This window comes from Emydura macquarii, unplaced genomic scaffold (genome assembly GCF_026122565.2).
Source record: "Emydura macquarii macquarii isolate MOO-44397 ecotype Brisbane River unplaced genomic scaffold, CSIRO-AGI_Emac_v2 contig_306, whole genome shotgun sequence".
Lineage (NCBI taxonomy): Eukaryota > Metazoa > Chordata > Testudines > Chelidae > Emydura > Emydura macquarii.
This window is the reverse complement of record NW_027130443.1, coordinates 5,794,010-5,819,786: the sequence shown is the minus strand read 5'-3', so window position 1 is coordinate 5,819,786 and position 25,777 is coordinate 5,794,010. Positions and strand designations below refer to the sequence as shown.

Sequence of the window (25,777 nt, the reverse complement as noted above, 5' to 3'; positions counted from 1 at the left end):
AGCAAAGAGGCACAGCACAGGGAGTCCCGGATTGTAATCTCAGTTTTGATACTGATCTGCAACGTCAGACAAGGCTTGCCCTCTCTTTACACCTCAGTTTCCTTCCAGTTGTAAAATGGGGTGGGATTATCCACTGCCCAGAGGGGCTAGGGTTATGTGGTTGTGTAGTGCTTTGAGACCCTCAGATGGAAGGTGCTGAGAATTTATGCTGTATTACAGTAGGCCTGAGACAAGGGCCCCACTGTGTTGGCGCTGTGCACACATAGCAATAGAACCCCTTCCCCAGAGATTGCAATCTAAACTGATTAGTATAATTCCCCTTTAGAGAGGGGTAGAGGAGGCTCAGCGGGACCACAGCCCCAATGCACTGAGGTATCTGAAGAACAGCACTAGCCCATGCTTAAACTTATGCACACGCTTCAGCACCTGCCTTGATCAGGACTTAAGTGACGTACGTGCCCATGATCACACAGGGAAGCTGTAGCAGAGCCAGACCTCCAAAATCCCAGCCTCGCTTTTTATAAAGAGGATGGATGCAACTTGAGATGTCTTTGGCGGCATGGGGGAAACTTGACGTTTCCAGCAGGTGACTAGGACTGTTTTCACATCTTGGATTGTGGAGGGTTGCTTTGCTGAGATAAGCTTCATTCTGCAAGCAGGCATAATTTCCTCCCTTCCTTTTTCCCCCATTGAGCTGCTAGGAGACCTGCCTATTTCCCTGCTCTTTCAACTGCCTTGAGATCTACAAGCAAAGGAAAACTTGGGGTGGGGAACATGGAGAGAAGGAATCTCTCCCTTTAGGTATGTTTGATTCCTTATTCTGGGAGCTCTGGAATTGTTTCCTTTCTGGAAATGGTTTGCATGGGACCAAGCCTCACCCGTCCCCAGCTCACACATTCCTGCTCCTTCTACCACTCAAAATGTATCATCTCCATCACCACAGCCCTTCTCAAAGCAGCCAAATCTCAAATCACAAACAAAGAGCCGCAAGGGTAAATAAGCAGAGAGCCACCACACAATTACCCTTTGGAATAAAGGAACAGGTGAAGAGGGATGCTCTGTGGCATTGCAAGATAGTCTTTAGAGTTCACATGCTGCTGTCAGTGCATCTTCAGAAAGGCAGCAAATGACATTTAAGGTATTTATCTGCTCCCCTCCCCGTTACAAGAGCATCCCAGTGCCTCACAACATCCATGTGGTAAGGTCATGTTCTCATCTTTATCTTACAGCCTGGGAATCAAGGCACAGAGAGGTTAAACGACTTGCCTAATGTCACACAGGAAGTCTGCGTCAGGTATGGATCTGAACCCAGACTAGCGCACTAACCACTGGACCATCCTTTGTTATGGAGAGAAGAAAGCTGGTCTATGGTTAAGCTACAGGGCTGGAGGTCCGGAAGCCTGAGCTCCATTTCTGGTTTTGCCACAAACACCACATGCCCCCTTCATTTCTCCAGCCTTAGTTTCCCCATCTAGCAGAGTAGGTATCACAATGGTGGTAAGACAAGTTGTAAACATGCTGTGATCCTCAAACAGAAGCATATGGAGTGCAGCACACTATGTACTTCTTTTAAAAACAAACAAACAAACAAACCCAATAACGCTTTACATTGTTTGCAATTAGCTCTTCCAATATTTGCCTATGCAGTGCTGTTGTAGGGCTTGTCTACACTTAAAACTTACAGCAGAGCATTTGTGTAGATACGTCATCCCGTCAACATAATAAAACCATCTCAACGAGCGGGCGTAGCTATGTTCGCAGGAGAGCATCTCCCACCGACATAGCGCTGTCCACACAAGTACTCATGCTGGTAAAACTTATGTCACTCGGGGGGGGGGGGGGGGGTGTTCCACTTCTCTGAGCAACAGAAGTTTTGCTGGCATAAGTGCTAGTGTAGACTAGGCCTGAGACCCAGGATATTAGAGAGGCAAGGTAGTGAGGTAATAACTTTTATTGGACCAACTTCTGAGCTTACATAGAGCTTCAGGTCTGGGAAACGTATTCAGACTATCCCAGGTAAATACAAGGGGGAACAGATCGTTCAGCATAAGTAGTTAACACACATTTCAACGGACTCACAGACCAGGATACACCAATTCATAGCAGCACCAGACAGTCAGTACAACAGATGCAAAACCTGCAGACACATCTCCATTGCTATGATGATCAACACCCCGCACAACACACCTTGCAAGCTCTACAAGTCTTACACATGCCTATCACAACATGTGGTGTACCTCATCCAGTGCAATGACTGCCCAATAACAATGATGTAGGTGAAACGAGAATCACCACACACTCAAATGAACTCACACCAAAAAATGATAAAAAGACAAAAACACCATCTCACTCTTTTCACAAAGCAATCACTCTATATCTGACCTATCAGTCCTCGTCCTCAAAGGAAAACTGCACACCACCTTCAAAAAGCGAGCTTGAGAGTTTAAATTCATAATTTTGCTAGGCACTAAAAACCATGAACTGAATAGACATACTGTATTTATGGCTTATTACAACAATCTATAACCCCCTAACCTGCCTCCCCCTCCCCCATGACTGGAGAGATGTTAATGGACCTCTTCACCTTGAATGGTCCCTTGAAATGTGTTAACTACTTACGCTGAATGATCTGTTCCACCTTGTAAAAGCTGTGGCACTCAGAGTACATTTCCCAGACCTGAAGAAGAGCTCTGCGTAAACTCAAAAGCTTCTCTCTCACCAACAGAAGATGGTCCAATAAAACATATTACGTCACCTACTTTGCCTCTCTAACATTTGCCCAGACGTTAGGATGGTATTTTTCATTCAATACATGTTTAGCCAGAAAGTCCAGTTTTCCAGCTATTTTTTTCCTGCCCTTTAAATTTTTTTGCATTAGGTTACACGCTACATTGAGTGTGAAACTGAGTCGAAGTAGCACAAAGTCAGTCAACAGAAGCATACCAACCATGAGGGCAGCAACTGTGTTTACTGACTGTCCACATTATTACTAAAGCTTCCACAAATCCTGGCAGCAGATGTAGTATAACCCCATTTGTTTCTCTATATACCTTCAATTGCTTGGGGCTAAATCCTGATGACTTTATATACAAGTAATCTCTTTGAAGTCAGCGGGACTTGGGTGAATGAAATGCACAGGATTCAGCCCATGGTGTACATAGCTCGTTTTACTAATCACTTACATACTGATAACAGGCAAACTTACAACCTATAACCATCCCCTTCCCACATTCCCTAGGTCCTTACTCTTCAGATCTTGTCATCCCAGTGACTTCAACCAACCTTCCACTAGTAAACAGAGATAAATTTGAAACCTGGGTTTTTGGCTCAGTTACTCATGTTTTTAATTCAGTCTATTTCTTCGGCCCCTGAGAACAGGATGCAACTCCCTTGGCTTCCTCTTTCATTACACATCCGATTTAAGGGCTTGAACTTGCCAACACTCATTACAGATACAGACCAAGATTACACCAAGTGACTCATGATTTTGGGTGCCCAATAGGAGACACCTTAAAGGGGCCTCAATTTTAGTAAAATTCTGAGCCTCCTGCCCTCTGGAAACCAACTGAAGTACTTAACCTGGGCTGCAGTGCTCAGAACTATGAAAAATTCCTTTGATTTAACAAATGCTATGTGTGGTACTGAGCACCACACCTGGTTTTAGGACTCTGTAAAGCATGACCCTGATTTTCTTCTCTGCAGTTTGCCATCTCATCTACATATGTGCCCCCTCAATCACCCTTCTGTTCCTGGTTTCAGTACCTTTATTCAGTACTCTGACAATTCTAAACAGCGGGGAAGTCCTTTCTTTCACAAGGGGAATGCCGAGCAGTCAACGAGAATAGGATTCACACTTACAGCTCTTGCCGTAGTTCCTTCCTGCGTCATGACTTCAGATAGAGATTTAGGGCTGGCTATGACCCCTTTGTTAAACTGGCAAAACTTCCACAGCTTTCAAAGCTATGCTTAACTCAGCAGGCTCAGTGCAAAAATATCTGACACCTTTTATGTGGCTTGGCTCACATACATTTGCATGCCCCCATTTTTGCTTTAAACGAACCCCTCCTCCACAAATACAGTCCTACCAAAATCCAGCAGAAACTGCCAAGTGCCACCAACTAAAGTAACATTAGCATTCAAGTCAGCCTGGCATGAATCTAAACAGGTTCTTTTATGGCCTTCATCACTAGCGTCTAACCACCTAACACCCCTGTCTGTAAAATGGGAATAATGCTTTCCTGACAGGAAACTGACACACAGAGATTAAGTGACTTGCCCAAGGTGACACAGGAAGGCTGTGGCAGAGCCAGAAATTGAACCCAGAACTATTTTTACACACACACACACACACACACACACACACACACACACACACACACACACGCGCGCGCGCGCGACTTGCCCAAAGTTACACAAAGGATTCTGTGACACAGCTGAGAATTGAACCCAGATTTCCAGTTTCAGTCCAGTAGCCATTTTTCCTCATTTGTCATGAACAGCTGTAATATTCAATTCAGAGAGATGCTAGTAAACCGTGTATGCCGTGTGGTTGTAGCCATGTTGGTCTCAGGATATTAAGAAATATGGTGGCTATGGCAATGTCTTTTATTGGACCAACTTCTATTGGACGACAGAGACAAGCTTTCGAGCTACACAGAGCCTTTCTTCATGTCTGGGAAAGGTACTTCAAGTGTCACAGCTAAATGCCAGGTGGAACAGATTGTTTTGCATAGGTAGCATATATTCTAACAGACCATTCAAGCCGGAGTGGCCTGTTAACACCTCTGCACTCAGGACAAAAAAGGGGGTGGGGTTAGTGGTTACAGATTGTTGTAATAAACCATAAATCCAGTGTCTGATCAGTCCATGATTTTTACTGTCTAGCAAGAGTTATGAATTTAAGCTTCCAGGCTCATCTTTTGAAAGTATTATGTAGGTTTCCTTTGAGAATGAGGACTGATAGGTCAGATATAGAGTGATCGCTTTGTAAAAAGGGTCCACACATGGGGTGACATGGTGTTGTCATCTTATCTTCCTGTGAGAGTTCATTTTCTGGTTTCACCCACATAGTTGTTATTGGGGCATTCAGTGCACTGCATGAGGTGCACATGTTGTGACAGGCATGTGTGGGATACAGGGATTTTGCAAGGCATGTGGTAGGGGATGTTGATCATTGTAGCAGTGGACACACATCTGCAGGCTTTCCATCAGTTGTTCTGGCAGGGGTTGGTACCACGTTGAGTAGGTGTGTTTTGGTCTGTGGGGAGCTTGCTTCTGATGATCAGCTTGGAGAAATCTTGACATGGACCTATCAGTTTAAACATCAGGGAGCCAAACTGCTGAATAAGTGCCAAACACAGCAGTTGTTTGGCTGTAACTGCAGGACCAGCACAATGCTGATCAGCTACATTGGATACCATTAAAATCTTGATGTACAATGGGATTTTACCTCCTTATTTGCAGCATTTTCTACACAGAAGATGGGGGAAGGAGGCAATACTGCAAATACCACTGTAAATGTACCTACTGGGAACAGTAAATCGTGGGATTCTAATGGGGTCCTATGTACAGAGTTCAACTGCTAATAAACTCCAGTGATCTATCAATGACTACAAGCAAATATGGCGCAGCATTTCTTTTCTGATAAGCTGCTTTTACTGGGAAATTTGTCCAATTCAGGGATGCACCTGTGGATCCTGGCACCTTAGCAGCATGGCTTTTGGCATCACAAAATATGGGCAAGCCTGATTTAAGAGAAAGGCAAAATCTGAACCTTTAAATCTCTCCTTGATGATTAGAAAAGGAGACAGATTCTGTTGCAGGGTAACCGATACACAGACGCTACTGGGCTGCCTTGTAGAGCAAAATAGGGGAGCTGGGTGTCCAGGCTGTATCTTGAGAAGAGTCTGGCCTGTAGTTATCAGGATGTGCTTGAGGCACAGCCTGTAACCTCTCCATCTTAGGTTAGACCCATAACACAACTGCCATTCTAGCAAGCATCCAAATTCCTGCTCATACCAGGCCAGTGCATTCCAAGTCCCAGATGCAGAAAGTAGCCTGGGGTGCACCTGCTGAGGAGACACTGCTATTTGGGCGGAATGGGCTGCAGCAAGATGTGCTGGATCCCACTAGGAGGCCTTCTGAGAAAAGTAAGTCATGGAGAGGTCAACTGGGGCAACAACAAGACAGGGGAAAAGTAGAAAGAAACATCCATAGAATCCAACATATCTCGCACTCAGGTGTGTGCATGTCTCTTGTTCATAGACTTTGTGAGGCTGCGGTTAGCTTACAAATGGGACAACTGAGCAGTGCTTCAGCTGAAACTCTGTCCAACTGCTCCTGAGTGGCCATCAGGGTCTCTGCCGATGGGTACGGTGAGGCTTTGTCTGAGTCTCCTGCATGGCAGTACCTAAGACTAAAAGAAGGACACTGCACAGGTCAGACACCTCCAGCTGAACTGCAGACAGGACTCCCTGTAGGCCCTACAATCAAACCAACAAGGTGCAGCAGGAATCACCCTGACGTTTTAACGCACTTCCAGAAAAAGGGTTCACTGAAGATGACAGAAGTTTATCCACTATGTCTCAATGGCAAATACTGCTAGAGATTTTCCATTAGGCTTTGGCTTGAGAGGTTACTGCAATGCAGTGTGTATCTCCAGTTAAGAGCATTTGTTTTGTATCAGGCTAAATTTAGCTGGTATGAGCCTTAATTGCTCTTCCCTTTTATTTTCCTGAACTCAGTGCCTGAAAGTCTGTTGGAGTTCTTCATGTCCTGGGGGCAGCCTCTTTCCTTCAGTGTTGGTGTGGAGAGCAGGGCTCAAGACATCAGACCTGGGAATGAGAATCCCTCAGCAACCAAGATCCTGCTCCCCAGTGTCAATGCTCCTTATCATTACTCCTACACACACATGCATCAGATAACCACATTTTAGTTTGGAACTCAATATGCCATTGGCTCCTCCACCAGGTGGTGGCACAGAATGTCAAGGATTGTCCTCAAGATCCACTTCCAACTCCCTCCTCTCCAACTTCCCTAGCTGCAGCATGACGTCCATCACTACACTTAAGTTCTGTGCCAAAGCCTGGCACAGTGATCTGTTCAAAGCTACAGTGATCTCTGATTGGGACCTCCCAATCAGATGCACAACTCCCTGGAGTATGTACAGTAGGGAAGGCCCGAGAAAGTGCACACACACTCTGGAGCGAACATTATACCTGTGCCCCCCAAAACATTAGCCATTCAATATGCAACAGACCTGCTTCCATAGCCGTGGGGCTCATGCACAAACCCCACACCTCTGCAGTTACTTCACCGGTAGGTCTGAAGCAGAAGTCTTAGGCCAGGTCTACACTACAAGTTTTGTCAGCACAGTTATGACAGTCAGGGGTGTGGTATATTGCCTAGCTAACATTGTTTTGCCAGCAAAACCGCTAGAGTCAACACAGCTATGCCAACATAAGGTTGCTTCGGTCGACACAGTTAATGTTGTTCAGAGAGATGGTGTTACTATGCCAATAGAAAACCTTCTGTCCATAGGCTATGTTGGCATAGCTACATTAGCAAAGAATTTGTAGTGTAGACGAGGCCTCAGGCTAGATCCTATTTGTCCACATCAACATCTCTCTGCTGCCCCTCCACACATCAAAAGAAATGGTAGTCACTGCTCAAAAGCACAGAGCAAAACATTAACAGAAGGGAGTATTAAGTAGTCCACATCGCTACGTGTACTGTGTCATCTTCCAACAATACCATTAGAACCCACCACGTTAGTGAGCATAAAAACTAGAATACCCAAGTCTCCTTTGGGATAAGGGAGTTCAAAAGGGTTGGGAGAAGACCATATATTCTAATGATCCAGTAGTGCATAATTCTATATTACACACACGTGACATGGAAGGTGCTATAAAGCGTTCAATCGAACTTCTGTGTTCAACTAGAGAAGCTATACGGCGAAAGAGCCACCACTACAAATATTCCACTCCAATGATGCAAAAGAGCAGGGCCTCTTCTTTTGCTGTTTGCACCTAAAAAGCAAAGTGCTGCTGCACAGATTTACATTTTGACTTCTATGAAGACTGAGATCACTTCACACCACCAGCTTTCACACCAGAAGCTGTAACAGGCATACAAAATGCCAAACTTCTGGCCTTTTGTTTTTCTACTGAATGAATGTCCAACTTCCAGCCCCAAACATCTGGCATCTTATGAACCAAGATGTCTCAGAGTTAGCACAAATAGTTGTTAATGACTTTCCAGCTTCATTGTTAGGAATAGGTACAAGTGCACCCAGAGCTGATGGTTACCAAGGTTCTGAGCACTCCAGAAAAATCTCCATCACATCCAGGAGCTTCTCTCTCTTCAGGCTGCCAACAGCAACTGGGTTCTCACTCCAGGTGGGCGTGATTCTCTTCATGCCCATGTTGTTATTATTTGTAGATGCCCACCCCATAACCCAGCAGGGTTGTGAAGCTCTTTCAAAGGGCAGCTTTACAATATCCACAAGCACTAGAGGAACAGTAAGGCCATATTAAGGATCTTAGCAGAGTATTGCCATCAAGCTGATGGAGCCCAAACATCATCTGCCAGTAGATTTAGCCACAGTGTAGAAATTCAGCTCTGGTCCTCCTTTATTTCCTTGTGAGCTGAATGGCTCCAGAAGGCTTATTGTTTGGTTGGTGGATGTAAAAAAAATAAAATAAAATAATAATAAAGCTTCCCACCATCCCTACTCTCAAAGTCTCTGAAAGTCCAATGCAGGCTTTGTTTCAAAGACCTATGTTGTCCTGTTGGCAGCTAATATTGCACTTCCACTAGTTATCTTTTCTGCCCCAAATCCAGCAGAACATGGGACTTTTCTTCCCTTTTTAAGAGCCATAATTAGCACCATACTGGATCATCCAATCCCATACCCAGCCTCCATTATCTGATGTGACAGATGAAGCTGAGAATCCATTATGCACTAGCTAAGCTGCACACTGGAGAGAATTCCTTCCCAATCTGGTTTGTGCCTCACATCATGAAATTCCAGGTCTCCCGCAAGACACCATCTCCTCCGTCACCAGATTTGATGCAAATTCTTTTAACAGAAGCGCTTCTTGGATCTCTTGATTTTACTAAACCAGATGAACTAGCCTCAAGACATCAAAACACATGTATTTCCTGGAAAGGACAGTGCTGATGTTAGATCTTAAGCGATCAAAGGCATAGATCTTAGGTATAATCAGGCCAATGGCAGCAAAAAAACTGGGTGTCAGCAGATACTTATACCCAGAGATGTCTTTGCGAAAGAGTGACTATCACTTTTCTTCACAATTCAAGATTACAAAGTCTTTGGACATTTAGGAATCTTACCAGACATGTAGCAAGCTGCTTACCATGATCTTCAGAGTGAAGGAAATCAATTATGAAGTTTGCCGCAATTGCAAAGCGATGGCCACTCTTTCCTATGAGTCTCTAAAGAAATCTGTACCCGTCTTGTTCAGTGCGGCATTCTGAAAATGCTACGTGTAAGTAGTTTCACGCGCATCTTTCAGGTTAAAGAAAAGAGCTGTTTCCCAAACTACAAAGTTACCAGTTGAGCCTCCTCTTACTCACCTTGCTGTAAAATGACCTTTCCGATAGCAGCAACAGAGAGCAGCTGTCTTGCTATGGGTTTTCTTGACAGTATCATTTGTGCCATCTGCTCCATTTATAATGTCTTTCTTCCCTGACACTGGACCTAACCACGTACCCAAACCAAAGGGAGCTAAAATGATTCCCAGCCTCTCAGAAACCATTGAAATTCTGCCTCTTCTGAAAACAGAACTGTGGTTTAACCATGTGTGGCGTCAGCCTTGGAATTGTCACCCAACAGCTAATTTTGTACAATGGACAGGATGGATAATATTTTAACTAGATACATGCTCAGCATTAAATAAAGTTTTGCCCCCAGTTCTCAGAAAGTGGTAAGAGAAAGCTAATGTAACCTGCATGCGTGGGTCTGTGATTTAGCCGGCAGCCTATTCCATGACTACACTCTCCAAACAGAGAGTGGGGATGGCTAGGTAGCGTCAGTCAGTCTGGGAGCTGAAGAGACAGAAAGAACCACAATGGCGGTCTGTGTCCAGCAGCCTCAAGTGAAAGTCATCTTCGTATTTTCATCACAACTGATCCCTGTCTCTTCTCGGCAGAGGTGGATTCTATCAGAGAGAGGTACTCGCTGCCAGCAGGAGGCGTAGAAATAACACTTTTAATTAAAAAAAACTATTTATAAATTTGCTGTTTCTCTGGGCTCAGGAGATCAGATTTGCAGATAGGATTCCAGGGTCTCAAAGAGCGTGTCTCCTCTGCAGCTCCCACGGCTACCAAGCTAGCCCAACCAGCCCTACCCTCCTGTGGCAGACAAAGAAAGCAGGATTATTAGTAGCAGTATTACCTTGACGCCTAAGAGACATAGCCATGTATGAGGACCCCACTGGGTTAGCACTGGTTATCTTTTTGTCAAGGCCAACCCAATGCTATATAGTTGGCACTAAATTATACAATGATATGTAGATTACAGTAGTGCCCAACGGTTCTGAGCAGGACTCTATTTTAGGTACTGATTATACCCCCATTACTGCAGCATCTAAGCACCTCAAAATGTATTATTCTCTGACCCCTGCCCTTTGTGGCAGGGCTGTGCTGTTATTCCCATTTACAGATGGGAACTGAGCAATGGCGTGTCATTGGTGTACGTCAGGATGCATTGTATGGCCCAGGAGCATCTGTGCCCATGAGACAATTCCATCCTTTGCACAGCGTGACCTCGCATGCACCATATGTGCGCGGTCACGCTGCCATTTTGCATGCAAGTGTACAGTAGCATGCCTAGCTAAAAATGTCATGCCATGCCACTGGAACTGAGACACGATGTGATTTTCCAAAGGTCACACACAAATTCTGTGTCAGATTAGGGAACTGAACCCATGTAGCCAAAGTTCCAGCCTTGTGCCCTAACCACTGGACCACCTTTCCCTATGGGGCACTATACAGACCGAGGTATGTACAGTTCCTGCCCCAAGACACACATGAATTTTATCGGATAATTTAGGCAAACCTACCAGGAAGAAGCCTAGGAGACTAGCAAAGATGGCCTAAAGGATATGATGCTAAACTAAAACTCACAAGACCTGGGTTTGATTCTGAGCTCAGACACAGACTTCTTAACAACCTTAAGTAAGTCACTTAGTTCACCCTGTGCCTCAGTTCCCCCATCTATGAAATGTGGGTAATATTTCCCTACCTCCCAGGATTTTGCAATGATAAATCCTTTCGTGACTGCATGGTGCTCAATTACAAGAAGCAAATAAATATCTAGATAGACTGACCAAGGCTAAGAATGGCTAGACAGACACTGTAACACAACCTTACGTCCACTGATCAATCCTAGCCACGGAAACTAGCAAGACCACTGTTGGTGGACAGCACAGGTCATGGGTAGAGAGAAGGCTACAGAATGTGATTAGGCCCAGGTCCAGTAAACAAGTTTCCTGGCAGCTGCTATAGGACGACATTGCCTCTGTTCGCCTGGTTGGAAAGAGAGAGATACCGATTGTCCATAAATGCAACCCCTCATGTTGTTTTCATTGATCTGATGAGTCACACTCAAATATATTTGACACATTTGACGACACTTAGGCTGCATGGGTACAGAGAAGTAGCATGCAGACTAAGATCAATGTAGTGCAAAGTCTCTCTATTACGCCGTGACAACAGGCAGCTTTTGGAGTTGAAGTCAGAAACCTGCCAAAATAGGACCTCTGCTTCCACTTCTCCTCTCACTCCTAAAAAGAATGTAGCAAGACTAAAACTCAATGAAAGTCACAAAATAAGAGAAGCAATGTCACACTCCAATCACACCTAAAAAAAACTGCTCTATAGTAAATAATTTCCCGTTAAATTAGCCATGCAAAATGCTAGTTATTATTCACCAATCCATTTTGATGCAAGGAATAATAAAGCAGTGGCATCTATTTTACACAGAAAAAGATCAGATTGATTTTTTAAAAGCACATTGCTACTTTTGCAAACTAATTACAGGTCTTATCAAATCCCAAGACTCTTTTACTCCATATAGCAGTGGTTACTAGGTCATAACTAGACTAAAGGCAGAGGAATGGGGCTGAGAGAATACAGGTCTAGTTAAGTGAGTGCAACTCCACTGACTTGCATAGTTACACATCACATCTGAATTTGGACCAAGTCTTGTTTGCATCTCAAGACCTCTGCTTATTCAGGGCCTGATACTGAAAAGTACTGAGCACAGATCAGGTCATTTTAAAGGGATGCTTCTATCTGAAACACACAGAACATAAACTTTGGCAAGTCACTTATCGACTTGTAAAGCTACAAGAGAAGGCCTACCCACACTATCCCAATGGAGCTCTCCTGCCCTCATTTAAAGTGATTCTCTTTCAGACATGTTGGCAAACATCAAACCTTGCTTCAACCTGTTAAACAAGGCCTGATTTTTAAATCTCTCTGTGCTGGGGGTCAGCGCTATGGGGAGGTGGGGGTTCAGCCTGTGTGTGGCATCGTGGATGGGCTATGCTGCTGGCAGGCATACTTATACACTCCTTATTGTTCGCATCCAGAAATCCATCCACTTGTTGTACAGAGGGAAGACAAATGGATTAGTTAATGCAATAATTTCCAAATAAACCCGTGCAAAAGAATTACTCCTCTATAGTTAGTTCACATGCAGCTTGGCCAGCATCCTACTTACCTCCAATTTGTTTATAATTTACTAATCTCATGACAACCTGAAAGGTTTAACAATTTAATTTTCATTTTAAACCTACATACAATATGGCAGGTCCCCAATTTGTTCAGGCTGTGGAACACTCGGTAAGAGCAAGGCAGACCCTTTTCTCACAGGTCCACGATCCCTACTGCACAGCTCTCGATTCTCCAGAGAGTCTATTCGGCAAGCCACCAGGCAGGAGTCGCACACCAGTGGTGGGCTCAACACCTCACTTGCAGAACCACTGTGATAAGATATTGGGGTTCCTTTTCTAAAGTCTTCTTCCTTGGCTGCTTAGGAAACATCTAAAAGTTCACCCTCTTTTCGAAAGGGCTTTATTCTTTCAACATCTCAAAACAATTCGTTCTCACTCACCAGCTTTTTTATGTTCAACAAGAGCCTTCCCCTCCCATCTCCTCCAAGTAAACACTTTCCAATCCCTCTGGGAAGGTAGGGGGAAGGGTAAAAAACACCCCACAAACCTCCCAACACCACCCAAACGCAGCCAATGTGGTCGGGGAGGGGGTGGGGGGGGTCTAAAAAGCAAAAAACCAGGCAACTTGGTAAGGATCACTTGCAAAACAGCAGCAGCAGCTGGGCCTAAAACAAATACAATGATTGAAACGCAGCCCCCACCCGGGGGGAGGATTTATTATTTTTTAAAAATGCTACAAAAGACCCACCGCACATCATAATTGGGGCAACAACTGCCCCCCCCCCCCGTGGTTCCCCCCCTCGCTCCTTGCAGCCGTTTCACCCCCCACCCCCACCCCGGCCTCGCGGGGCTGTTCTTGTTCAAGTCTTTGACTGAGCAACCTCCCCCCCCCCACCCCCCACTATTGCAGCCCCCCCTTTCCACGGACACCCGCCAACCCACCCCTCCACAGGGGGGAGCCCGGCTCCCCAGGGTCCGCCGCACACGAGGCACCGCCCATCCCCCATCCCGCACAGAGCCCCTCCCCAGCCCCCCAGAAAGGGGGCAGCCTGCAGAAGTGGGGATTTTTGGGGGGGCGCAGGGAGCAGGAACAGGACACAGCTTAATCCCCAGCCCCACATGCCCCCGCCCAGCGCCCCGGGAAGCCCCGGCATGGGGTATTTACCTCCTGCGGGCCCCTCAGAGGCGGGGGCCGGCCCCCCAGCCCCCCGCCAGCCGCTCCATTGTGGGCTCGCGCCTGCCGCTGTTGTCTCTTTAAGCCTCTCGTCTCTCCCTCCCCTCCCCCCACACACTCTACACAGGCAACGGGCACAGAGCGAGCGACGCCTCTACGCCAGCGGCGCACAGCTCAGCGGCGGTCTATGGAGCTCGCGCCACGCCGGCGGCGCAACAGCCCTTCGTGAATACCAAGCCTCGGGTTTACAGGCCCAGCCGGGGCGGGCTTGGCGCAAGTGCGCGCGCGCGAGGACGAAGAGAGGGTGGCGCGACGGCGGCGGCGGCGTAAAGCGCGTTCGAGAATAGGCGGCTGAGAAAGCAGGAGGGGCTTTGCGACGATGGCGGCGCGCTTTGCGGCCTGCCCTGGTTCCCTCTCTCCCCCCCCCCCTTTAATCCCTCCCCTTTTAACTCTTCTCCATCTACTCGCCGCGCTAGGGGGCAGCGTCTCTCGGCCGAGCAGCTGTCACGTGGCCACGGGCCCGGCGCCGCCGAGCGCGCGTGGGGCAGGCGACGGCGTCACCCCATTGCATGACCCCCCGCCCCCCGAGCAGCCCTCTCTCCTGCCCCCCCGTGCAGGCAGCCCCATAGATCTCCCCACAGTGCATGTGTCCCCATAAGTCCCTCCGTCTCAGGCCCCGGTCACCCTAGCACCCATCTGCAGAGCAGCCCCCCCATGCACCCACTTTTATACCCCTCCCCACAGTGCATCACTCCTGCAGAGCCCCCCATCACCCCCAGGCCCGCTCAGCCAAACAGCCCCGCCCTGTGTGGCACCAGGCTGCCAGTTCCAGAGTGGGGCTGCCCAGGCTGAGCCAGAGTTTGCCCTTGCGCCCGTTTGCCTCCACCCACGTAATCCCAGTCTGCCTATTCACCCAGCCGCCATCCATCGTTTGAGCCATCCATCACCAGACACACCCTGCCTCCAGCCATCCATCTCTCTCTTAGGAAGTTGTAAAGCAAAGTAGCTAGGTGCCTGTGTATGCTGGCAATGAATTACAAGAATCCACAAAACCACTGGGTTGAAACCATCAGCGTGTCTGAACTGGCTGCCCATTTTCCCTGCTGTTATAATAACCAATCCTGCAGGTTAAAGTATCACTAGTCATGTTTACATAGGGTGATTGTTTTTATAATTACAGTATTGCTAACCCCAAGTGTTCAAAAATCAGGATTGAAGCCTCCAAAAATCATGAGATTGGCTTAAAAATTAGGAGATTTTAACAAAGAATAAATGATGGGTTCCTCTTCTTCCCTTTGGGTTTTTGAGCCTTTAGGATTTACATTTTCAAGCTTTCTCCGGAACAATGAGAGATAGAGGATTACTTTATTTAAAAAATGGAAGCTGGGATGCTCATATAATAACATAACTCTGGGAGCTGGAGCGTTAAGAAAAACACCAGATATCACAAGATTGTGAGAGCCGGCATCTTTGTAGAGTGTGCCATAAATGCACTCGGGCATTTCTCAGGAAAAGCACAGAAGACAGATCTTTAAAACTTACCATCAAAGATCTGATCCTAACTTCAGTGGGGTTTCATGCAGGTGCACAGGTATGCCTGTGTGGGATCTGTCTGCAGCATGATGGATTTGGGAGAGGCAGCATGGTTTAGTGGATACGGGGCACTAGAACTCCAGTGGAGTGAGACCTGAGTTTTGCCATAGAACTGCTGGTTGACCTTCTACTCCCTGTGCCTTTGTTTTCCCTCCTTTCCTAATCTAGTTTTATCTAGTTTATAAACTTTTCATGGAAAGGACTGTCTCTTATTATGCATTTGTGCAGCGGCAAGCACAATAGGGCTGAGATCTTGATTGGATCTCCAAGCAACAGTGCAACACAAATATTTATAATAAGTGATGATATAACATACACCCGAAATATGGAATAAGGGAAGAAGATGGATTCCAGAAAGAAGAGTGTGCAGTTACTCTTTTTAGTGCCTTAATGGTTCAAATGTTCTAGGTTTCATGTCTGTTGTGCTGTGTTTTGTCCTGTGACCCTTCTGCAATAAAGTGTTACTAAAAAGCATTAAATCAAATAAAAAAACAAGTTGGAAAGCTGTGTTAGTGCAGATTTCACAGTGTGACTTCACACAAAATAGGAAAAAATATAAACAAGAAACCACAGTAGGGGAAAAAAATTGGTCCTGTTTTTTTCATGCAGTTGTCTTTTACATCTGTAAACGTTTGGAAAGTGATAACTTCCTATGAAACGCCAGTGGATTTTTCCAAAAGGAAGGCAGCCAAGGAAGCGAGATGGTTGTGCTGAGAAGTGCGAGTGGCTTAAGAGTGGCCTTTTCCAAAGCACTCTGTGTTGTCTTAACTCTGCCCTCGTTGCAGTCAATGGCCACTTTACCAGAGACTTCAAAGGGAGCAGAGTTAAGCCATTGCAGAGCGCTTTTGAAAAGATCACCTTAAATGAAAACGTACTACCTTTAGGATCTGATCCTGCATTCCACGTGCTCCTGTCTGAGTCCATGGGGCAAAGCATGTAAAGTCAGGCTGTCAGCTCATTTCAGAGCCCCGTTTTTGCAGATAAGTACTTAAAAATAACAACAATAATTAACCTACACTCCAGCATTGGGTTATTATTTCTTACAGCACACCAACAGGGCACTAGGTGCTTTCCCGAAAAGGAGGACGATATGTCCCTGGCCCTAAAAAGAGAGAGAAATCCAATACTGCATCCTTACTTAAACAAGTAACCCTTATTCACACAGGTAATCCCATTGGAATCAGTGGGGCTACTTGCATATTGAAGGATTACTCACGTGATAAAAAATTGCAAGATTGGGGTCTCATATTAAGGAACACAGGCCCAAATCCTTAACGGTATTTCAGCACCTACTGCCCATTGAAATCAATAAGAGTCTGGTACCTAAATACCTTTGAGGATCTGGGCCATAGGAACTACCAGACAGTGGTCCATCTATTCCAGTCTCCCAGATACTGAGAGTGGCTAGCACCAGCTACTTCAGAGGAAAGCGGCAAAAGTCTACAGGAAGGGGGTCACCTGCCCCAGGGGAAGTTCCTTCTTGACCCTCATAATTAAAGGTCATCTTATGCCCTAAAACTGGAGGGTTTATCTCCCTGCAAGACTCCTGTTTTATGGCCCTTGCATTTGTCGCTCGGAAAATTCGCATAATCTATATAAATGTCCAATCTGGTTTTGAACTCTGATACGCTCTTGGCCTCAATGTGGCAATGAGTTCCAAAGGCTAACTGCATTTGTATTCCTTGTGGCAGTTTTAAGTGGAGTGTTTCATGGTGGATGGAGTGGGCGGTTGCAGCAAGGCCCTTGTAAATAGTTAGTAATTAACCTAATAGGCAATTTATGGTAGTCTGGAAAGGACAGTTTAAAACGGAGTTTTTCACTAGGAGGCTGGTGAAGCACTGGAATGGGTTACCTAGGGAGGTGGTGGAATCTCCATCCTTAGAGGTTTTTAAGCTGAGGCTTGACAAAGCCCTGGCTGAGATGATATAGCTGAGGTTAGTCCTGCTTTGAGCAGGGGATTGGACTAGATGACCTCCTGAGGTCCCTTCCAACTCTACGATTCTATGATTCTAACAACTAGAGGGGGTCTACGTACACATTTATTTACACATCCAGCAACACAGCTGAGAAATACATTCTGGATCTATTAACTAGGCCTAGTTATGTTCAATCGTCAACTGACCTTAGCCCTCCTGAATTAATGAGAATCTGAGCAGGTTGCAGCAAAATAGGGAATACGTATGAGTATTAGACATGGGTTTTTCGAGATGGTGGGTTCAAGATTTTGTTTAACAAAGCCCTTGTGCCTGTTGGTCACATGGTAGCAACAAAACCTCAGATGAAACCAAACAAAAGCTTCAGAGAAATGAAATGAACCTTCAAACAGGGAATGAAATCAAAGGGACCCTTGAGCTCTTTTAATCGCACCATGAATATGAAGCACACTTAACAAACCAGAGGCAGAGAGAGGGATTCTGCCCCCTAGCTCTGGCCCCAGTATGCTGGTGTACGGGGGATGCAAACAACTCACAAAGGGCCAGGAGAGACTTCCCTCAGTACATACACCCCATTCAGCTGCTCCGCACCCCGCAAACCTCAGGGTAGGTCTACGCTGAAAACGCTGCAGCTGCACCAATGCAACTGTGCCGCTGTAGCACGTCGGTGAAGACACTACTACGCCGACGGGAGAGCTTCTCCCCTTTGGGTTTAGTTAATCCAGCTCCACGAGAGGCGGTAGCTACGTCGACGAGAGACAGCATTGTTTACACCGGGGGTTGGATCAGTATAACTGCGTCGCTCAGGGATGTGGATTTTTCACTACCCCCTCCCCCACTCGAGCAACATAGTTATACCAATGTAAGTTTCTAGTGTAGACCCGACTTCAGTGTAGAGGCTGTGCTTTGTGGGGGGAGGCTGGGGGGGAGCCGGGGTAGAGCCATAGTGCATGTTGCTGCTACCTGCCACTGAGCACCACAAGCCGTAGGCAGCCCCCAGCAGGGTGTTGTAACTTAGAGCAACCCCCCTCAGTCGGCCTACAGGTAGGCGACGGGTCACTGAGGAGTGATTCGAGGTCTAGAAAACACGCCATACAGTGAGAGGCCTAAGAAGCTCAGTCTATTTAGTTGATCCAAGAGACGGTTGGGAGATGGCTTCATCAGAAGCTACAAGCCCCCATATGGAGAAGAGCCGTCTGGCAGAAGTCTCTTTTTGTTTTAGCGGAAAACGGCACGGCAAGATCCAACAGCCGGACCCTGAAGCGAGATGAATTCTGACTGGAAGTTAAGATGCACGTTTTTCACCCTGAAGGGAATTTACCATTGGAAGGACTTACCTAAGGCCGAGGTGGATTCTCCTTTCCGTGCCGTCTTTACGTCAAGACGGGGTGTCTCTCTAAATGATTTGTGGTCGCCCCCAGTACATGCATAGGGTCTTGGAGGGCATTGTACTCAGGGCAGGTAGCCAGTGCCGCCGCCCACGTTGCCGTGGCTACCCTTTCAGTGGTTGATCAAACCAGGTGTATGTCGGTCTGGAATTTCCCCCTCAGATCAGGTATAAACGTACCCTAAGAATTGGATCCAATGGCCGTTGCAGCTACAGGGAGACTTTCAGGCTCTGACGCCCCAATTCTGCAGACACGGGAGCGTATACGTAGCGTGACTCAATCCCACTGATTTCGATGGGGTTAATCCTGGCCGTACCACTGTGTGCAAGCGTGTGTGTTTGTGGGGGCAGGGCCTGAGTTAGGGTGAGAGCTGAGCAAATAATTCCCAGCAAATCATTGAATGGACAGTTTTTTCCTGTTTGCAGGTTGTCTCTTCGCAGCTCCCAGGTTTATTCATCAGTCCAGGTTATTCACTGGATCAGTTGCATGAGTAATCCTGGGTCCGGCACCGTTGCCAAGCATCTGATACAGTATTTGGAATTCAAACTGTGGGAGGTGTCCGTTCGTTTTGCTCGGACATTGATGACCCGGCTTTTGTCCTGTTACCTGATTGTCTGAGCCCAGACAAATCACTATACCTTTCTGTCCCTCAGCTCCCCATCTGCAATACGGGGGTGATAGTATTTCTTTGTCTATATAGATTATGCACTCTTTGGAGCAGTGGCTTTACTACAGGAGATTTGCAATGTACACTGCCCAGAATAATGAGGCCCTGATCTCAGTGTGGAGCGTCTAGGCATTGTCATAAGGCAAAGGATCATCATTCTAAATGACTATTGTATTACTTATTGCCCTGAGAGAAGTCACGACGGAAGGGGCTGTGGCAAAATTCAGGCCTGTGCAAGGGACACTGGAAGTCACGCAGGTTCAATACACCAGCGGAGCAGACACAACATGGACGGGTTGTAGGGTGATGGGCTCTGGGGAAGAGGTGTCATACTTGGCAGACGTTAACGATTAACTGGCTGTCCCACTGCACAGATAATGGCACTTTCCCAATTCACTTGAGCTGACACACCTGCGTGGGGCTCTGATTGGAAGCTTCAGAAAGCACCCAGGGAGTTTCACCCCCCCCTGTCCTGTTTATTGAACAGAGAAACCCCGAAGATCTATTCTGTGCTTCTAGCTCATCTGTCTTTCCCTCCCCACCACACCCCTAGCTGGAACACATGGATACCGCCTTCCTGGGGCAGCCCCAGCTTTAAGGCAGCTGTTGGTCAATGAAATGAGGACACGGGTTTCCTCACAGCCCCCAGATCTGGATGTGCAGCTGTCCCACATACTGGATTAACAGACGCCGTGGGCGTTGCCTTGTCCAGCATTGTCTAGATTGCAACAGCACAATTTAAATGCCGGAGGCTAGAGACACATCCGCTGTATTACTTTCAGTATTCTAACAGGCTTAGCTGCTATGGGCTGGTTTAAAAGTCCAGCAGTCCTTTAAGAATGCTAACTCCTTATGGTTGCAATTTCAGGGGTCCCTTCTTCCCGTAACGCACACACATCACTCCCCTAATGTTAGGAATCACACATACCTGTGTATGTAGCGTTGCTGTGCACAGTTAAATAGCTGCTACATTGCACTCCAGAGGTGACTGCATTCTGCAATAGCTGGGAGTTATTCTTATGCATGCAAGACCCCACTGCTTTTTGCCATAAAAGGGTCAAGATGATTTTTTAATACCTGGAGTTGGCGATATTGGGCGGGGGGGTGTGCATTACCTTCTAAAATTACAAAATTGTATATCAGATACAGAGTCAAGAAACTCTTTAAGCACTGTGGGTTGGGAAAAGGGCAGCTTATTTCTGGCAGGGGACATTTTAACCATCTCAGCAAAAATAACCAACCAACCAAAACAAATCCATTTGTTGACATGGTCTCTCCCCCTGCCCTTTGTCTGATGAGGTTGAAGTCAAAGGCAAAATGGGTTTGCAGAACAACAGGATCTTCCATCCCATTTAGGAAACCACAAAAGCCATTACTCCTGGGACTTGTCAGTTCTCACAGTTCTGCCATGGAAAGGAGACACAGGGCTTTAAGCTGGGAGGGGATTTCTGTTGACGCAGCAAAATTCTTTACTGCTCTTGTGTGTGTGGGGGGGTGTTTTGTTTGTGTGTGCGCTAATCTTATCCCACAGTCCCCAGCCATCAGGCTGCTCCCTGCAACAAACGCCGCATCAGCAGCATCAAAACGGGAGCTTTGAACTAATTAATTAATCTGACAGTTGCATGAGCCTTTGGCCTCACAAAGGACAGGGGCCCGGAGGGACTTTGCAGCTGAGATGTAAAGCCCACAAGCCCAAGTGTTTCTAGCCGTTACAGATCGACAGGTTTCCAGCCTCTCCCCCAGGGTCCTGATTCCAAGCTGGAGGCCCAGTCTCCCTCACCTGCCGAGTGAGAAGAAAGCTCTGCCAGGATCCCCTTGAGGATCCATCTTTGAGCATGGGTGACAGTGCCCCCACCCATCACCGATCTTCCACAAAGCCACAAGAGGCCAAAACCATTCTCACACACCCCACACCTCCAGCCCGACCCAGTCCCAGCTATGGAGCAGTGAACCCGGAGGCACTCTAGGGTCTGGGTCGATGCTGTAGAGGCAGTTGACCTCTCCCTCCTAGGACAGGGTGGTCAATGCTGAGGGGATAATTGTGATGATAGCCACCTGGGTTTTGACCAGCCCTTGAACTGTGGCCATGTGTGGAGGCCCAGTCATAGATCAGGGCCGCATTGCGCATGGCGCTGTACGCACCCATCCCAAAGAAAAGGTGCCTGGCCTGAAGAGTTTACAACCGAAGCATAAAATGAGAGACAACAGATGGAGACAGGCAGCCTGGAGAGGGGCAGGGATGGCGATGGGGTGAGATGGGGCTCAAGATCTGAATTTAAGTCCTGGCTCCATCACAGCTTCCCGTGTGATAAGCAGGCAGGTGTAGAGCTGGGGCGGAGATTTTTTATAATTTTTTTTTTTTAGAAAATGCCAAATTTGGGGGATTCTGTCAACAAAACTTTCATTGGGGAAGATCCAGGAACGAATTTCTGATCAAAACCAATTTTTGCTATCAGCCCTTTCACTGGGAAAAAATACTGGGTGCTAAAGGGCTCTGTAATGGAGCAGGGAAAGGCAGAACAGACCCCACTGGCTAGAAGCAGAAGCCAGACACATTCAGATTAGAAATTAGGCACACATTTTTAGCAGTGAGGACGATTAACCATTGGCACAAGGGCAGTGGTGGATTGTCCCTCTCTTGGTGTCTTCAGATCGAGACTGGAGGCCTTTTTGAAAGAGATCGTTTAGCCAAACACAAGCTATTGGGGTTAAAACAGGGGTGACTGGGTGACATGTAATGGCCGGTGCTATTCAGATGAATCCCAATGATTCCCTTCTAGCCTTAAACTCCATTAATCTAAGAACTCCCCAGCTCACTGCATAGAAGAAGCGATTTTCAGCGGCTCTTTAGTTTGAAGCTGGATTGAGTCAGTGATGATTAGGGCTGGAGCTGTTCAAACCCTCCCACATCATATCACACGCGCAGCACCCAGTCACACACCCACAGAGCACCCAGTCACACACACATATACACACACACAGCACCCAGTCACACGCACACACACACACACATAGCACCTCATCACACACACACACACACACACACACAGAGCACCCAGTCACATGCACACATATGCACACACACACACAGCATCCAGTCACACAAACACACATACACACACACACACACACAGAGTCCCCCCACCTCTCTGACTCACACGCACGCTCACTAACACACACACACACACACACACACACACACACACACACACACCTTGTGTTCCCAGCAGCTTCTAGCACACACCCCAGCTTAGCACTAAGGAAGCAGAGCCAGCCCCTTGCTTTGCAAACTATCCCGATGATTTGCAGCATGTGGACCCATGTTGCTTCCAATGACCCTTCTGGGTGCCTTCCTTCAGCAGCGGATCCTTGGGGTCCACAGCCCCGCACGGTAACACAGCCCCGTGCTGCAGGACACAGAGAATGTCAGCAGAGACGTGCACAGGAAGCCAAGGGGATTTGGGACTAGAAATAGCTGGGAGGGCTGCGCCGACCCTATTCAGACGGCAGGGAATCGCTGTCATAACTGTACAAGCTGACTGGGGTTGTGGAATTTTTTTTGGTGGGGGAGGGGAAGTGTCACATTCACTCCCATTAGGTCAAGGGGCTCAATGCTCCCCTCTCCCCTTTCTGCTGTCTTTTATTTATAACCCTTTGTGCACTGGGAGGCGGTATAGCCCAGTGGGCGGAGCTGGGGACTGGGACTCAGGAGACTTTGGCTCTAAGTGCCGGCTCTGCTGGGTGACCTTGGGCTACTTCCTTCCCCTCTCTGAGCCTCTCTTTCCTCTCCTCCCCTTCATCTGTTCCAATTGTAAGTTCTGTGGGGCAGGGACTACTTCTCACTATGTGTCTGGACGACGTCTACTGTCACAGAGGAGCCTGCCTTCTCAGCCTGCCCATGGCGCATCACTCCTTTAAAAACGAACAACACTTGTGCACATAGTGGTTTTCACCCGTAGGTCTCAAAGAACTGTATCACTGTCCTCATTTTACAGATGGGAAAACTGAGGCACAGAGCAGGGAAAGTGATTCGCCAGCAGGGGTGCAGTGAGTCAACGGCAGAACGGAGAAATGGAAGCCAGGGCTTGAGCCCCCCCCTGTGCTTTAATCACTAGATCACGCTGCCCCTTTGCTGATCCTCGTGCCCAGCCCAGTCCCCGCTGCGGCCACGTACAGAGACGGTAAAAGCCCCTAAGATGCCAGTGGAGGGCTTCCTCTGGAGCAAGCCTGGTGCAGGACTGTCCTGGGCTGCCCTGCACGTTGCCCCTTGCAAACGCCAGTGCAGCGGGCAGGCCGGGGGTGGGCAGAGAGCCCCGAGTCTCAGCTGACGCCTGCATCAAAGGTGCTGAGCTTCTGCAGCTCCCACCGATCTCAGCAGGACCCAGCTGTGGAAACACTGTCCTGTGTCGTCACCTGCTGCCCACGGGCTCCGGAGCAGATCGGCGTGGGCTTTGATCGGCGCCGGGGAGGGCACTGTGGTGGAAACGAACCACCCCGCACCTCTCTTGAGTGCCCATGAAGATGGGAGTAATGCCAGGGCGCAGCTCCCGCTATGCCCGGCCGCCTTTGTGACCCTGCTGATGAGCTGCAGCCGACGAGAGGGGGAGGCCGGGGGCGCGTTTCTTGGCTGAGGTCCAGACTGAGGTGTTGTCAGCAACGAGCGGTGCGTTAAGGGCTCTGATTCAGCGTAGCCAGTAGAAGAACCTTTGGGAAGGCAGTGGGTGTATGGACGCCCTGCTCACAGGAGAGTCAGCACTCCATCTGCCTTTGGGCACGCCTCCACTGCCGTCACGGGTGTAGACAGCCCTGAGCCAGCTTTGATCTAGCTAGCTCAGGTACTAGAGCAGTGAAGAGGCAGCAGTGCGGGCTGGACAAGGCCTGCCGGAACTAGCAATCATACGCAGGCTTAGACTTCGCTGGCATGGCATCACGGCTCCGATACGCCAGCGAGCTCGGTAAAGCTGGCTCAGGCATGTCCGCACTATCTGCGTACACACCCCGTGACTTCAGTGTAGACTCACTCTTTGTGCCTGGCCCAAAGTCACACGGCAGCTGGGAGGCAAGAGCGAAGGCCAGGACACAGGAGACCCGACCACCTGGGACCTTTCTCGGGACGCTCGATAGCGCGCCCACCTGACAGACAGTGGGTGCAGCCTCGGTGCACTTGATACCAGACGGAGCCACGTGATGCCGGCGATGGGAGGGGGACTCTCAGGCGCCAGTTGCCCTGATTTGGCACATAGGGCCTGATCCTGCTGGTCTTCTGCCCCTAAAATTCCCACTGCAGCCAGTGAGACTCTGAGGCAGCAGCATCAGGCCCCAGATATCGTGTGGCCTGGGGCATTTGAAATTGTCAGTCCAGGCTTGTCAAAAATTAAAAGGACTGTGCATCTGTCCCCAATAAATATCCCATTATAGCCACCTAGCTAACCCCACAGACACCCCCTCTAGCTGGCTAGTAGCTATCTGGTGCCACTATCAGTACTGGTACTCCCGGTAGTATCTAGGCATATTTATGGGACATCCAGAAACAACCAGAAATAACCTCGGAACCAGGTGCTTTTCATGCATCCTTTTTCTTCTTCTTGGAACAGGAGCCTTTAAATCCCAGGGGCCCAAGCCCTGAAGTCCATCCGGAACCAGCCAAGTGTCCCAATGGAAATTTACCTGAGTAAGGAAGTCAGGATCTATTCTCGGCCATTACTTTTCCACGTGCTCTAGGCCTGGTTAGATGTCACTCTGCATCACCCTCGTCTGGGCTCCTTTAAGCTGAGAATCCCCCTAGACCCGAGCTCTCTGAAAAAGCCTCCCTGTCTTATTCATTATGAAGCGAGTTTGTTAGAGCCCCAGATATGAGCACAGCTCTATGATTGGCTGCCAAGATGGTCACACCAGGGTCAGCGCAGGGAAGGCGTAAGGGGGAGCCCTGCTCTCCGAGATGCGCGGCCGGGGGCGTAATCGAGATTCCACAATGCAGAGGGGTCATCTGAATCCAGACGGCCACTAGCCTAGAGAGGGGGTTTGCCCCTCCATGTGGGAGTTTGATCCTCCCCCCCACCAGCCCTGCTTTTTCTTTTATTTATAAGTTCCATTTCACAGTCAGACTAAATCACTCCATTTCGTGAGCACGCCAGGCACTTTACAAAAAACGGGCATAAACCGGAGAGAGCTCAGAGGAGAGCAAGGAAAAAAACCGATCAAAGATTTAGAAAAGAAGATCTGCGAGGGAAGGTTAAAAAAAGCCGAGCCTGTTTAGTCTTGAGAAAAGACGACTAAGGGGGAATCTGATAACAGTCTGCAAATATGTTAAGGGCTGTTAT

At 47.9% G+C, this 25,777-nt stretch overlaps 1 protein-coding gene across 2 annotated transcripts in view; it reads right to left on the bottom strand.

Moving 5' to 3' along the window:
- CSNK1G2 (casein kinase 1 gamma 2) overlaps positions 1 to 13,987 on the bottom strand; it is an 87,164-nt gene extending 73,177 nt beyond the window's left edge. For both annotated transcript variants that reach the window (XM_067557668.1, XM_067557677.1), the window contains exon 1: positions 13,867 to 13,987. The gene's annotated coding sequence lies outside the window, so the exon portion shown is untranslated. The remainder of the gene's footprint in view (positions 1 to 13,866) is intronic.
- Positions 13,988 to 25,777: the final 11,790 nt, after the last annotated feature.